Below are 14,645 nucleotides of genomic sequence, written 5' to 3' on the forward strand. Positions count from 1 at the left end.
TACGAAATTTAACAGGTAGCCAATGTAACGGTGTTAAAATGGGGTTAATATGATCATATCAACTGCCATTTTAAAGTTTCTTCGGACATGTCCAAAGGATAGCAAGGCTATATTTGAGATTACAGGGAATACCTCTTTTAAGAACTTAGTTGGTATTGGATCTAACATACATGTTGTGGCTTTTGATGTTTTGACAAGTTTTGTTAGCTCTTCATGTCCTATGACAGCGAAGGAATGAAGTTGCACGTGAGGAAAATTATGAGACACTGTTTTCTGAGGTACTGTGACAGATGATTGCATAATTCCAATTTTATTTCTGATTATTTAAATTTTATCAGTAAATAAATTCATGAAGTAATTACTACTGGGAGGCAGACACAGGGACAGGACTGGATCAGGAGGCCTAGTAGGTGGACACAGAGCCAGGACTGGATCAGGTGGCAGAGCCGTTGGAGGAGCAGACAGAACTGCTGTAAGAGGATTCTCTTGGAGAACAGATGGAACCAGTGGAGGAGGAGTCTCTGGGAGAGTGTACGGAACCGATGGAGGAGGAGTCTCTGGGGGAGCAGATGGAACCGCTGGAGGAGGAGTCTCATGGAGAGCGGATGGAACAGTTCTCTGGGAGAGCAGGCAGAGTCATGGAAGACTCTGAGGGTGGAGTCACCGTAGTGAGGAGCGCTGGCAGTGACTGGGAAATGAACTCCATGGTTGTGAGGGTAGGAAGAGCCATGGGAGGCTCGAAGGATGGAGCCATGGTGGCCCCCCGAAAATTCCATTAGGGCTGAAACGTGCGTGAACACTGACTCTGGGATGGATGAGGTTAGCAGTGCTGGCTCTGGGATGGATGAGGCTGGCAATGCTGCCTCTGGGACACACAAGGCTAGCAGTACTGGCTCTGGGACGGATGAGGCTGGTAAAGCTGTCTCTGGGATGGACGAGGCTTGCAATGATGGCTCTGGGACTGACGAGGCTTGCATAGCTGGCTCTGGGACGGACGAGGCTTGCAACGCTGGCTCTGGGATGGATAAGTACCAGGACTGGATCAGTAGGCCTAGGAGGCGGACACAGGGCCTGGACTGGATCAGGCAGTGGAGCCGTTGAAGGAGGAGCAGATGGAACTGCTGTAAGAGGAGTCTCTAGGAGAGCAGACAGAACCGCTGGAGGAGGAGTCTCTTGGAGAGTGGATGGAACTGCTCTCTGGGAGAGCACGCAGAGTAATGGAAGATTCTGAGGGTGTAGTCACCGTAGTCAGGAGTGCTGGCAGTGACTGGGAAATTAACTCTGTGGTCGTGAGGGAAGGTAGAGCCATGGGAGGCTCTAAGGATGGAGCCATGGTGGCCTCCTGAAATTTCCATTAGGGCTGAAATGTGCATGAATGCTGACTCTGGGATGGATGAGGCTAGCAGTGCTTGCACTGGGATGGATGAGGCTGGCAACGCTGCCTCTGTGACAGACGAGGCTAGCAGTGCTGGCTCTGGAACTGACAAGGCTTAAAGAACATGGGCGCCAGCTCGTGGACAGTGGCAGGCGTAGCTGCGGGTAACGGCAAGGGGTTCCTGCCATACCCCACTGTGTAAGGGGGAATGTGAGCCTCAAAATATAGTTTATGAATTCTAATAAAGAGAGTTCACACTTGCCTCTTGGCAGGCAGGACTTCACCGGTTAGATGTCATTGAAACAAAGATCTCCCCAATTAAAATCCTGGGCGAGACTGCAGAAACGCTTAGTATACTGCTCGATGGTTAAGTCTCCCTGTTTGAGAGACAGCAGTTGCAAAGCCATAAGATCCATAGTTGCGGGGTCAGTTGTTCTTTAGCGAATGCAGGAAGAGATCAAGAGAGCAGGATCTAAGTGAAGCTTTAATGAAGCTTAAAAAAAGAAAACAAGTCCAGATACATAACTTGGAAAACACAAGAACAAAACAAAACTAAAACTCTGGAGCTGAACAAAAATTACATCCATGGGAATAACAGGAAACATCAACTGACCAAGACAAAAGCAAAAACAAGGACATTAAATACATTGGGGCAAACAAGGTAAACAAGAAACAGCTTGGATCAATCAGGGCAGGAACCAGGATCAGAGACACAAGAAGGTAAACATAACTTCAAACTAAAAGTCTCTTAAACACCTATCAACCTCTGGTGGCCGCTAGGGCAAAAGTCTCAGGTGTGACAATCTATAATAATTTAATTTACAATTAGTGCTTTGGTAGAAAGAGATCTAATGTTTAGTAGTCCTACCTTCATATGATGTTTATCTTACATTTTTTTCAAGTTTGACCAACTAAAAAAAATTCTAAATCATTTAGTGAGAGTTTTGTGTTTGGTTGTTCGGGGAACAGACACATTCTCTATGAGATATCTAGGTGATACAGTCTCTATGTGTTGTATTTTATGTGACCTGTATGACATCTCTCAAGGCAGCTAGCAATGTTCGGATAAACCAGTTTTTCTGCTTCCTGACCTGGGCCCCATTTAGTCAGATACGATCATTATTAAGACTATGAGCCAAATTACTAGAGAGGAGAGCAGCACCCCAGGGCTGGACTGGGAAGAGAAATCGGCACAGGATTTTACATGGCAACTGGCCCAACATTTGTTGAGCGGGGGGGGTGTTGTTCGCTCCCCTTTTCTGCATATCGCATGCCGTTTAGTGGTCCGTTCTGCATAAAGCAGTGGCTCATTTAAGCTCGTCGCAGACCATGCAGCATGTTGTGTGGCTCACACACTGGCCCGCTCGATTCTCCCGGTGGGGCGCCCCTGATCGGCCCAAAACGTGCGTCTGCCCACCGGGAAAATGCCCGGTATGCCAGATTTCCAGTCCAGCCTTGCCTGGAGGGATGGAGTCTGTCTCTCTTTAGCAGGTCAGGTCTATCCCAAAAACTCTTCCAATTGTTTATAAATCCTATGTTATTCTCCGGATTCCACTCAGACATCCATCGATTCAGTGATACTAATCTACTATAAACCTCATCACCATGACGAGCAGGGAGGGGGCCAGAGCATATTATCTTTAACATTATCTCTGGTGATCTCCGACTGGCAAAGCTGGACATAATTAATGCTGACACCAAAAACATTTTTTGAAAATCTATGTTTAGTATTAGCCAGTACTTGTAAATTTGATCTGATGTCAGACGCTTGAGCCCTGGAAATGCATTTAACAAAAGTGGCTGTAGACTTTCTTTCCACATTCCTTACAATAGGATGACCTATTACTGAGGCTATTTCAACATGATTCTCAGTGGGTGCATCACTGAGTGCGGAGAATTGATTGGAAACCCTAACAGGTACGGGAGAATGGTGTCTCTTTGCTGAGCAAGTATGCCGCTGAGATGTCACCCAAACACCCTGCTGCGGGAGCTCTAGAGCCGGAATAAAAGTGTGTGTGTGTTGCTCGCTGTTCTACCCACATCCAAAACAGTATCTACCGGCTTCTCTTTCTCACTTACCTCCATTAGCATTCGGATGAGTGTCTCTAACTCATTAACCTTCTGTGTTAGCTTTTCTGTTATTTCATCAAATTCTTCTAGACTTTGGGGCTTACTGAGTGTAAGATTAATTCCTTAAATTTATCCCATGTGAATCCCTCACTGCTGATGGAAGAAGCTATAGTAAACATATGACATGCAATGCAGGAAGAAATAACATGAGCGGATGCCATGACTTACCACAATTGTTTGTTGTTGTTGTTGTTGGTTGTTCCTGAGCAGTGAGTGTTTGAGATCCATGTGAATCCCTCACACATATTTTTGTTGTTATGGTTGTTCTTTGTAAATGGTAATTTGATATCGATGCAATAATCTGTGTAACACAGAGGAGAAAAACAGGTGCACGCTGTAAAATGCGTGCAATTTAATTGCAATAAGAGAATAATGCAGGAGAAACCCGATGCACGCTGAAAAATGGCAGATGTTAAGGATTAAAAGCTGAAAACAGATAGATAAGTGAAAAAAGCTAGCTGCTACAAACACAGACTCAGGCTAGGCACCAGCAGCAACAGGTAAAATACACACAGATGAAACAGTAGAAAAGAGGAAAAACCCGAAACACGCGGTAAAATGACAAAGGATAAAATGATAATCGTATGAGACTAAGAATAAGCAATGCTAAGCAGGCTAGCAGGCTACAAACACTCATGGCAGCATGCCATCAGCAACAGGAACAGGAAGTCCAGTGACGAGAGCAGATTATCTTTTATAATGTAGCCTACTGTATCAAATCATCAAGTTCTAAATGTTTATCATCTTCTCATTATATTGTCATTGAAAATGACCAACAGTCTTACGACAGTTTAACAAGTGTTATTAATTTATTGCTGAAGTGTTTCTCTTTAGTGGGCCATGGGAGCCTCTCATCCTCTTGTTTTCACGATGGCGAAAAACAAATCTCTTGCTATTACCCTTTAATTATGTTTCCTTTTAATCAACCTCAGGAGACAACAAGCACAGGTTGGCCAGCATGTGCAGACACTCTTCAGAGATAACCATTTTTTTTGTCTACTTGATTTATGAGCTAGTGGCAGGCAGAACACTTTTCGTCCAAGCAGCCGACAAATTGAGGAACGAGGGTAATTAATATGGAACGCTGATGAGAATTCTGAAAAGATCTAATAAAAAAGGCAGTGGTTTGATAAGATTTAGGAGTAATTATTGAGCTTTAATGCAGTGTGTAGATACATTTGTAAGACTGTCTTCTTTATGCTTAACAGAGACAGAATCTAAAACTGATGCTCTCACCACTGACAGACCATTAATTACAGCTGGCTTTCTGCATGCTAAAAGCATCACCTTACCTGTATTTAATGTATAATATTCAGTGTTAAGAAGTAATGATTTACATGTAATCTAGATTATGTCATCAAATTACTAAGATCAAGTACTTGTAATTTGATTATAATATTTTTTTAAATGTGCATAATCAGATTAGTTACTTTTTATGGATTACATAATAGCAAATTGTTGTTAGTCATGTTTACCAATGTTTAATGAAAGGATGGTAAATGTGTCCTTATGTACTTTAATTACAATTTTCCACTTTGAGTTGTTCATGTCCTGGGACCTCGAAAGTTATTCATTTCTATGACAGCTCTCATAACAACAAAAACTGCTTTATTGTTAACAGATTCATATTTATCTATACATTCATTCATTCATTAATTCACCACTATATGTTGTTGCAAAATGTTTAAGAACAAAGTAAATGGGGGTCCTTGGTAGCTCAGCAAATACTGACGCTGACTACCACCCCTGGAGTCGTGAGTTCAAATCCAGGGTGTGCTGAGTGACTCCAGCCAGGTCTCCTAAGCAACCAAATTGGCCCAGCTGCTAGGGAGGGTAGCGTCACATGGGGTAACATCCTCATTGTTGCGATTAGTGGTTCTCGCTCTCAATGGGGCAAGTGGATCACAGAGTAACATGAGCCTTCACATACTGGGAGTATCCGTGGTGTCATGCACAACGAGCCACATGATAAGATTCACGGATTGACAGTCTCAGAAGGCAGGAGGCAACTGAGACTTGTCCTCCACCATCCGGAATGAGATGATTAACCACGCCACCATGAGGACCTACTAAGTAGTGGGAATTGGACATTGGGCACTAAAAAAAGAACAAAGAATATGCTCCAGGTAATGATGGTATAATAAAATGGCATTTCAAATAGAAATATGTGTTCACTACCTTTAATTGTGAAATACGCTACCATATTTACATGACATTCAGAAGAATTCAGTTTACAACTTGTATTTATGAGTTCTCGTAAATCTCGTAAATATGATAACTCCAACATGACGTGAACGTGCCACTTACAATTACATTTTCAATAAGTAATCCAAAATTAATCAGATTAGATGACCTACTAAAAGATTACATTACTGACCATTTTGTAATTTGTAATCAGATTATATTTCAGAAGTAATCTACCCAGCACTGAATATACTGTATTTTATACAGTACTGTATATGAACTGGTAATTATGAGTAGATCTTGTTTTCTCTCGTTTTCTTTAGTTCAATGATCGATTTTCCAATCTCATTTTGAGAAGAGAGTCTGCAACAGTGGCACTTATAAATTAAATTTATCAATTATGATTATTTACAGTAATGACAGCTGCAGATACAAAGGCTGTGATTCTTTGAGGATGTACAGACAGTGATAAATCAAATGTGTCCAGTTATAAAGTGATCTTTGGGGCTTGAATAATAATAATAATAATAATTATTATTATAATAATTATAATACTAAAGAATCTGTTCTCTAAAGAGAACAAAGTAATACATGTATGTGGTAATAAAAAAGGTGACGCAAAAAGAGAACAGCAGAGAGCTCTGGTTCTAGTTCACACTCTCCCTCACAGTGACATTTGTCTTTCATGTGTGTTTTATCCATCATCCATGTGCAAGCACACACACATGCACAAAGCTCTGTAATCTATCCTCTTGTCACTTAAGAGCTCCCTTTCAGTCGAATCTCAATGGAGACAGCAAACTGATTTGTGTTCTTGTCTATTTAGCCTCACAATTCTGTGTGTTTACTTCTAATCCTGCATCATCTCTCAACAATTGACCTGCCCAAAAATTACATCAAATGTTTTAATTGTCTTGTTCATTTCTTAAAGCACATCTGCTTCCACCACATCAGTGGTAAGGAGGGAGACCTGTCTGTGTCATTCTTATTTACTTAGGAGATGATTCAGGGTGAGGCACTGCTTAGTGATGAATGGATCTACTTTACATTGAGAGCAATGATGGAGTCAAGCGCAGCATATATTTCCTAACATTGAACCATGAATGACTCTCACATGCCTTACAAGCTATGAATTCAAACAGATCACACACTGTAGTTGTAGCATCACACTTTACATTCTTTAATATTCTCATGCAAATTGTCATATTGATGGTGCTAATTAGGGATGTTGTGCAGATAATTTATTAAGAATAATTGTGCAAATAGACACATTTACAAAAAGGCTAGCCAAACCAATATATAAATGAGGTTTTTGGATGTGTTAATACCAATTACCATATGTTAGCCATGTTGCTTATTTGCAGCTTTCACTAAATACTGAACTGGCGTTTAATACCCAGATTATTGATCAGTTTACTCGGCTTCAACACTCATGCACTCTTGAGTTCCAAAACGATTGTCTAAAAAAATATATATATATTATTGGTTTTAATTACAATTATACTATTTATCTTTGACAGTAAGCAATTGCATATCTGATTTGTACCAAAAAGTAATCTGAGTCTGAGAAATAATTATTTGTACCACATTACTACGTGTCAGCATTCAGAGGCATTTGATACATCTTGATATTCTCTGTTTGCAAAGTCTCTGTTTTTACCACAATGACAACATGGTGCTCATTGTAAAGCATTTTGATAGCTGCTTTTCAGTGTTATTAATTTGCACACCCATTTATCTTTCCTGAAATTACTTTCAGGGTTAATAAAGAGTAGGTGCTATTTAATCCATTTTCATTGACACTACACTTTATTTTGCAATTTCATGGAGGCATCTCTAGTTTCATGTCTATCTTTGTATTTTTCATCTGGTCGAGGTTGATCAGGGTTTTAGAAAGTAATTAGGAATAAGTAATGCAATTACTTTTCAGAAAGAGTAATTAGTCCAGTAATCTAATTACACTGTAGAAGATGTAATTAGTAATTAATAAATTTTTCAGAGTAATTTACCCAACACTGGTCCTGTTGGATGAATTCAGTACAATGACAGCACATAGAGACTCACAGAGCCTTCTGAAGGCATGCGATCACTTTGGATGATGAACAGACCATTATTCACTCTCAAATCAAATCAGTACAAAAGTCTATAAGGTGGTGTCATATAAATTAGCGAGAAGCAGAATTCACATACACATATTGTTATGTTATGTCCTCTTTAATAGAGTGAAGAAAAGAGCTGATGTTTACACTGCACTGGTGACCCGACACTCTTGGACAAGGTTTCTTGGCAAGATGACAGCTGACGTAGTTGCTCTTAAATTACCAAAGTTTTGGAAACAGCAAGCCACTGCATGGTTCATACAAGCAGAGGCACAGTTTGCCGAGATGAATCAAAGTACTATTATGTTTGTTCCTTTCATTGCCTGGGATGGGTGATGCAAAGCTTTCTAAACTTATGTTCCACATGCTGACATTGTTGGGTGACCTTTTTTCAATGAACTGTCCCTTCAGCAGTAGATAGAGCAGTTGATAGAGCAAGTCCACACAGCTTTAGCCAATGCGACCATCAAAGATTGTGACTAAGGTGGCTAAGATGATGGTCATGCCACACAGATGTGGACTAGTCTGTATCAATACCCTTGAATGCCTCCATCAGTCACCTAGTTAAAACACCACCTAGAAAGAGTCAAGGTTTATGCTTCTATCGTGCTCATTTGGGGGACAAAGCTAAGAGATGTAGGGGGATGATGTCAAGTCAGCATTTTGTGAATGCTCTGGATGCTGCTCACTCAGGCTGTCTGCTATTAAGAGTACTGCCCGTGACTCAGCTTGATGTGCTAAAGGGAAATAATGACCACTTTCTTGAAGCTGCCAATGGTAGCAAAATCATGATGTACATAAATGCCAGGTGACGTTGTGTTTTAATGACCGGCGTTTCACCTGGGATTTCATTTTGAGTAAAGTGGCCAGACCCATATTAGGGGCTGATTTTCTGTGTGCCAATGTGTTGTTTGTAGGCAAAAAATGCCTCTTAGTCAATGCGAGAGACTTTCATTCCTTTCTGTGTACACTCAGCTATTTTTCCACAATGAATCTGACTAGTGCATCCGAGTCCAATTGGGAGTTTACGCATATTCTTACTAGAGGTGTGAATCTTCTCTGGCCTCACGATTCGATTAGATTATGATTCAAAGGGTCGTATTATAAAACAATTCTTGATGCATCATGATGCTTCTTGTCCTTCAATATCTTTCTTTTTTCAGTTTCTTCAAAATTTATTTTATACTCTCTATTTTTTCCCTTTCAGCTTTTTATTTAACACCTGTTTTAAAAATCAGAATGAGTCACATTACACAAACTGGCCTTTTACATTCAGAATGAGCTGTGAACAAAAAAATGGAACATCCACAAGATTAAATAAATTGTTCTATAGTTTAAAAGATTATATCAGTTTTTCAGTTTATTTCATTAGAATCTTATGAAAACTCTTAAAAGCACAAAAAATATTGGTTCTTCATCAAAACACACTGAATACTATTACTTCAACTGATTATATTATTATTTTTATTTATGCTTAAGCATTGTAAATCATTTAATAGTATTTAATTATTATTTAAAATTAATCTATGCCATGCTATTCATTTTCATTTTTAAGCTCAAATGGAAGTTGCTGGTCCAGGAGGAGAGATACTTTATATCTGCTATGAGAGTGCAGCTGTCAGCTTCTCCTCTCCTCACCTGCATAGGTGATAGTAAAGCAGTTTAAATAGCGCAGTTGTTGCTTCAGAAATGTATCAAGCATTCTGTATGCACTGTTCTACCTATATGCTCTGTGAGTAGAAGATAAAACCTTTATCATCAGGTGTGCACACTGGCCTGCCAAACGAGTGACCGGCAATGACAAAAGCCAATGAAACGGAGAGCTCGCAAGAGTAGAGAAAGGCATGGGGGGAAGAAAAAAATTATTAAATGAAAACATCACCAACATCTCCCGAACCGCTGCCTCGTCATTATTTTCTTCTAAGTTTTCCCCTGTTGTGTGCAAATCAGTGCACAATATATCACATAATATATCACAAATAAACTCTCCCATTGGTATGTGCGTAGGTTTGTGAAAGAATTTCGGGATTGTAGTTTCATTCGGGCATAAATGGTCATGTGTTTGATACAGCTGGTCTGAAAACAGTCATGTTTGTGCACTTGAATTTAGTGTATGCACTTAACTCGTGTCTTTGTTTTTACATCTGTATTTGGCGCGCACCACTGCTCTGCCATGATTTTAAATGAACTCAGAATCAATTCTGATTCTTTTGAAAATCGATTCAGAATCGTTTGAGTATGAATCGCGATGCATCGCTGAAATGATTTTTTCCAACAGCTCTAATTCTTTCTGAGATCTCTGACATAAACTGTCCTACTTTCTCTGCAGCGACAGTGAAGCATGGTGTTGAACACCACATTTCTAACATTGGTCTGCATATTTATGCACACATTCACCACCTTGACTCAACAAAATTAGCCAAGGCTAAGGCTGAATTTACGTAGATTGAGGAATTGGGCATTGAGTGATGATCATACAGCTCTTAGGCTTCCCTCCTGCACAAAAATCCAATGGCAGTTATCGTCCATGTGGCGACTATCGCAGTCTCAATGACATAACTATTCCCGATTGTTACCCTGTCCCACACATCAAAGATTTTTCAGCACATCTAGCTGGGAAATAATTTTCTCCAAGGTGGACCTCATATGAGGTTATCAAGTAACGTTCCACCCTGAGGACGTTCCTAAAATGATGGTTATCATCCCTTTTGGATTATTTGAGTTGTTACACATGCCATTTGATTGATAGATAGATAGATAGATAGATAGATAGATAGATAGATAGATAGATAGATAGATAGATAGATAGATAGATAGATAGATAGATAGATAGATAGATAGATTCAACTTTATTGTCATTGTGCAGAGTACAAGTACAAAGACAACGAAATGCAGTTTGCATCCAACCAGAAGTTAAAAAAAAACAGAAAGGTGCAATGTGATATTCAAGTGTAGACATGTGGTGCAAAGGCAGGACAAGAAATATATTGCAGTGTTATAAGAGCAGAATAAATATGGCTATGTATTATGAACAGTGTATGAACAACATGTACAGATATGTGCGATGTAGTAGCAGTGACATTAAAAGTAGTAAGAATAATATAGATGCAGTGTATTGGCAGAATATATAATTAGAAAAACAGAGTAAATATGGATATTCTGTATGAACCATATAGACAGATATATACAGTATGTACAGCTATGTGCAGTGTAGTAACATTATAAGAGCAGTAAGAATAAGTGTATGTACAGGATGGATAGTATGAAGAGCAGTAGAATATGGCTCTGTATAGGTGTAATTACAGTATGTACATTTTTAAATAAATACCTAGAACAATATGGGTGGGATAGGGTAGTGCAAATTGTCCGGTGTTGGGGGGGGGCAATTGTCTGGATGCAGAGCTAGAGTTCAGTAGGGTGACAGCCGCAGGAAAGAAGCTTCCTCTGAACCTGCTGGTTCGGGTGTGGAAACGCCTCCCGGAGGGGAGTGGGGTGAACAGTCTGTGGTTGGGGTGAGAACAGTCTTTGATGATGCTGCACGCCTTACGCAAGCATTGTTTGCCCTGGATGGCCTCGATGGAGGGGAGTGAGGAACCGGTGATGCGTTGGGAAGTTTTCACCACCCTCTGCAGTGCTTTTTGGTCATGGGCAGAGCAGTTGCTATACCAAACTGTGACATAGTTGGTGAGGATACTCTCGATGGTGAAGTTCACCAGGATCTGAGGAGACAGGTGGACCTTTTTGAGTCTCCTCAGAAAAAGAGAAGGTGGTGAGCCTTCTTGATCAGTGTAGAGGTGTTGAGGGTCCAAGAGAGGTCCACAGAGATGTGGACGCCCAGAAACTTGAAGCTGGTGACACGCTCCACCTCAGTCCCGTTGATGAGAATGGGTGTGTGTGTGCCATCTTTAGACTTCCTGAAGTCCACAATGAGCTCTTTGGTCTTCTTAGTGTTGAGAGCCAGGTTGTTGTCAGTGCACCACGATGATAGGTGCTGGACCTTCTCCATGTAGGCTGTCTCATCATTGTTTGCTGATGAGACCAATCACCGTAGTGTTGTCTGCAAACTTGACAATGGTGTTAGAGCCATGTACAGGTGTGCAGTCGTAGGTGAAGAGGGAGTAAAGGAGAGGGCTCAGCACACATCCCTGTGGTACGCCAGTGTTCAGGGTGATGGTTGAGGAGGTGTGGTTAGCTAACCTAACAGACTGAGGTCTGTTGGTTAGGAAGTCCAGAATCCAGTTACAGAGGGAGGAATTGATGCCCAGTTCACTGAGTTTGGTGATCAGTTTGGAGGGGATGATGGTGTTGAATGCTGAACTAAGTCAATGAACAGCATTCTCACATAAGTGTTTCTATTGTCAAGGTGGGACAGGGCAGAGTGAAGTGCCATAGAGATGGCATCCTCTGTGCTCCTGTTCTGATGGTAGGCGCATTGGAAGGGGTCCAGTGAGGGTGGTAAGCAGGTCTTGAGATGGGCCAGGACCAGCCTCTCGAAGCACTTCGTAATGATGGGGTTGAGTGCAACTGGACGGTAGTCATTAAGGCTTGTTGCATTGGAGTGTTTTGGCACCGGCACAATGGAGGTGGTTTTAAAGCATACCGGGACAGCTGCTTGGGCTAGTGACAGATTAAATATGTCAGTCCAAACCTCAGTCAGCTGCACAGAACAGGCCCTGAGTACACGTCCAGGGATACTATCAGGACCAGCAGCCTTGCATGTATTAATCCTGCTCAGTGCCACACACACATCGGTGGTGGAGAGTGTGAGGGGCTGGTGAACTGCAGAGACCACAGCCTTGATGGCCACTTCCTTGTTGTCCCTATCGAAGCGGCCATGGATATGGTTCAGCTCATCCGGCAAGGAAGTGTCGGTGCGTCGGGGGTCAGAGTTGTTCTTGAAGTGATCCTCAATCCTTAGCTTGTGGTTGTGCTTGGCCTTTTTGATGCCCATATTTAGGGACCGTGTGGGAGTTGTGGGTGACCTGAGTTGTGAACAATCTCCAGTCAGTGTTTCCAAAGCACTGCTGAAGTGCTGAGTCAGCTCCCTCTGGCCACACTTTGACTGTCCTTACTGTTGGTTTCACACGTTTGATGAGTGCTAAGTACTTGGGCAGTAGAAACAAAGAGAGGTGATCTGAGTGTCTTAGATGGGGGAGGGGAGCAGCTTTGTATGCATCAGCTATATTTGTGTAGACTTGGTCTAAAATCTTTCCTCCTCTTGTGGGGCATGATACATTTTGATGGAATTTAGGTAGTACAGTCTTTAAATTTGAGTGGTTGAAGTCACACGCGACAATGTATGCTGCCTCGGGATGCAGAGTTTCTTGTTTACTGATAGCAGAATGCAGTTCTTTCATGGCAATCTTAGCATTAGCATTAGCATCCGGTGGTATGTAGGCTGGGTCTTACCGCAGTCATCGGCTGTTCTGTCCGCACGGAGGAGGCAGTGTCAAGCTAGCTCGATAGCGCTGTTGGGTATTCCGCTGTTAAGCCAAGTTCTGTGAAAATCATTATGTTGCAGTCCATAATCATTCTGTGTGTGGTGATCCGCAGCCGTAGTTCATTCATTTTGTTCACCAGCAAACGAACATTGGCAAGGAAAAGGCTTGGAAGAGCGAGTCTATGTGGAGTTAGCATTAGCCTTGCTCGAATTCCACCGCGTGTCCCCCTGCGGCGTTGTTTCATGTCCGTCTGAAGAGCCCTTCAGTCGATGTGGGGATGTTCGGAGGTCCCGTTGGTTTAGCGGTCTCTGGAATTACGCTAATAACGGTGTCAGAATTGCAGGAGCCGACGTTCAAGAGTTCCTGTTGGGTGTACAATATATACGCTAAACTGTTTTTACCGAAAATACTTGAGATAAACAAGCGTATTACCACTAATTTGCAGAATCTGTAGAGACCATCTTGATCGTATATTTGGCCTTATAACTTCTGCTTAGACTTTTCAGAGATTGATGAACTCTTTGTCGAAGGACCTAGAGTTTCTTTTTGTGTATTTGGATGACATCATCATCACTAGTTTGTCCAGAGAATAAAATTAGTCTTACTTCCGTTCACTTTTTGAGCACATTAATGGCCAGTGCCATCAAAAGTGGCCACTGTTGCAGATTTTCCACACCTGCATAGGGCCAAAGCTCTTCAATAATTTTTGGGGATGGTTAATTTCTACCACCAATTTATTCCCTGTGTGGCAGAGCTTTTGCATCCCCTGTATGGGGCCCTGAAAGTAAAGTCCCTGAACATTTCCTTGAGTGGTCAACTGAAATAATCACACATTTGGGAAAAATAGTTGGTGGTTGTTGGTCCATGAACAGTTGGTGAATGGGGCGTAGCAGCTACTTGCATTTTATTTAGCCGTCAGCTTCTTCCCAGTGAGCAGAAATTAAGCAGATTCTGTGATGTCTTTACCTGGCAAACCGGCACTTCAGTTTCTTACTAATCACAAACCATTGATTTTTGCCATGTCAAAAGTGTTGGAGCCATGGTCCACCTGCTAGCAGTGACACCTTGCATAACTGAATTCACTACCGATATCCAACAAAAAAACTAATGTGTTAAAAGATTGCCTTTCATGAGTTGCCATTGATGCAGTGCACTTGGGCACTAGTTATGATGGAATGGATTCTTCCCAGGTTTCTAATTCAGAGATCCAGTCCTACAGGACAGGGATCACAAGCCTTGAATTGGTTGATGACAAATTTAATGAGGCCGGCTTCACACCCCCTGGGTCTCAGTTTACTTCTGACCTTTGGGCTATTTCATTCTTAAAACCACCACTCATTAGTCGGCGTCTTAACAGAGCTTCACCCTGTGGGGCTAAGCTTCGTCTTTCGTTCCAGTGCCTACTTCTCAACATGG

The 14,645-nt window shown here is 41.6% G+C and overlaps 1 protein-coding gene across 3 annotated transcripts in view; it reads left to right on the forward strand.

The window, feature by feature from the left end:
• Window positions 1-14,645, forward strand: part of LOC127627403 (receptor-type tyrosine-protein phosphatase N2-like) — a 301,164-nt gene that overhangs the window by 38,298 nt on the left and 248,221 nt on the right. The window lies entirely within an intron of this gene.

This window comes from Xyrauchen texanus, chromosome 1 (genome assembly GCF_025860055.1).
Source record: "Xyrauchen texanus isolate HMW12.3.18 chromosome 1, RBS_HiC_50CHRs, whole genome shotgun sequence".
Lineage (NCBI taxonomy): Eukaryota > Metazoa > Chordata > Actinopteri > Cypriniformes > Catostomidae > Xyrauchen > Xyrauchen texanus.